The 1981-nt window shown below is 36.7% G+C and overlaps 1 long non-coding RNA gene across 1 annotated transcript; it reads left to right on the forward strand.

Annotated features, from left to right (window-relative positions):
- The first annotated feature begins 429 nt into the window (after positions 1 to 429).
- LOC109238511 lies at positions 430 to 1734 on the forward strand. The gene is made up of 3 exons (XR_002069753.1): positions 430 to 532; positions 677 to 817; positions 1694 to 1734. It is a non-coding gene; the product is annotated as an uncharacterized LOC109238511 (long non-coding RNA).
- Positions 1735 to 1981: the final 247 nt, after the last annotated feature.

Genomic DNA, 1981 nt, shown 5'->3' on the forward strand with positions numbered 1-1981 from the left:
GAAAGGGGGAGAAAGTCAAAGAAAATGAATTTTCGTCCAAGTTTGGCATGTTGGGATAAAATACGGCTCAAGCTAAACCGGTAGTTATAGACTAGTACCATACAAGGTACCACATGATGATAATAGTAAGGTGTATAAGGTATGTGAAAAGTGAGTAATATTTTAAGTAAGTGGGAATAATTCTCAATTTTGCGGATAATTGATTAATTATCGGGTAACGAGACATTACCTAGTTAATTAATAAATTAAGTGGACAAATATCCTTTTTGGGGCTGCCACTTGGCATTAATCTAAGCCAAAGTGGCAACAAAAGACTTGATGAGTCATTAGGCATGAGATGCCTTGTTTACACGTACAACTCTTGAATTAAAAAGCTAGGCTAAATCATTTTGGTTTGGATTTCGCGTGTGGGTGACATGACTATGGAGAGGTCACGGAAAGGATCTACATTTACATATGTTGATTAAGTTAGGCAGATTCTCCCATTTCATGGACTTATGGCATCAATCACATTTATTAGCCCACATCTAAGGTACGTATGAAGTAAATTGTTCTGAAAGTCCATTAAACTGGACAAGTAGGCAAGGATGATTTTTGTGTTCCAGTCCCATTCTTATATCTTTCCCATTAAGTAACGTAAGGTTTTAAAAGAATATTCATCATTTCACAAAAATAGGAAGGGAAACGTTATGCAAGAGTCTTTCTTCGGCCAAGATTTTCTTCGAGCAACGTGATTGCGCTGAGCTTTTCATACGACTTGTTCCATGTTTTGTCACAATTAACATGTGTTGAAAGATTATTAAAAGAACCGGCTCAGGTATGTTAAGGCTATCCCTTCTATTCTTTTGGCATGATCCATACGATACGAACGAAACGTGCAAATGCACAAATTCCATAAATGACTCTATTCATAGAAGTATTAGAGATATCTATGTTCTTGAATTTCCATGTGTCATAATATATTATCTTCTGTTCATGGATCTCAGAATAATACACAGTTGAAAAAGTTTATCTAGAAGAAATATTGGGATTATTACGTATTTTTCATGCATTTCACTCATTTATACATGTGCATTGACCCATGACCAGAAGGCGTTATATACGCGTATATATGTAAATATATGTATATGGGATATGGGAAAAGGTTACGGCGTTATATACGCACCACCACCTGATCAGCTGGTATATGATGATGATGTTGCCCACCGTGGCTGAAATATGATTCAAACGACGTTATATACGCGTATATATGTAAATATGATTCAAACGGCGTTATATACGCATATATATATATATATATATATATATATATATATATATATATATATATATATATATATGTATATGTATATGGGATATGGGAAAGGTTATGGCATTATATACGTACCACCACCTGATCAGTCGGTATACGATGATGATTTTACCCACAGTGGCCGATATCATATGATGGGATGCCCTCAGAGGCTGATGATGTTATGAAACATGTACCTATGCATGACATGACATTCATACGCATACGCATGACGCTAAAAGTAATTTATGATTTACAAAGTTATTCAGACTTACAGGTTGAGTCATGTACTCTATATGTCTTCCATGTCTCTTATGTATTTATTTATGTGCCTTACATACTCGATACATTATTCGTACTGACGTCCCTTTTGCCTGGGGACGCTGCGTTTCATGCCCACAGGTCCCGATAGACAGGTCGAGAACCCTCCAAGTAGGCTATCAGCTCAGCGGAAGATGTTGGTGCGCTCCATTTGCTTCGGAGTTGCTCGTTTGGTTAGTATGATTTAGACGTGTATTGTTTTGGTAAGGCGGGACTCTGTCCGACCTTTATGACATTTATGCACTCTTAGAGGCTTGTAGACATATGTCGTGTAATATAAAAGATTGTACGGCCTGGTCGACCTATGTTTTGAGTTTATAAAGGATCATGTTGGCCTATTAGGTCCGTATGTCGTGTGTAATATATAAT

This window comes from Nicotiana attenuata, unplaced genomic scaffold (genome assembly GCF_001879085.1).
Source record: "Nicotiana attenuata strain UT unplaced genomic scaffold, NIATTr2, whole genome shotgun sequence".
Lineage (NCBI taxonomy): Eukaryota > Viridiplantae > Streptophyta > Magnoliopsida > Solanales > Solanaceae > Nicotiana > Nicotiana attenuata.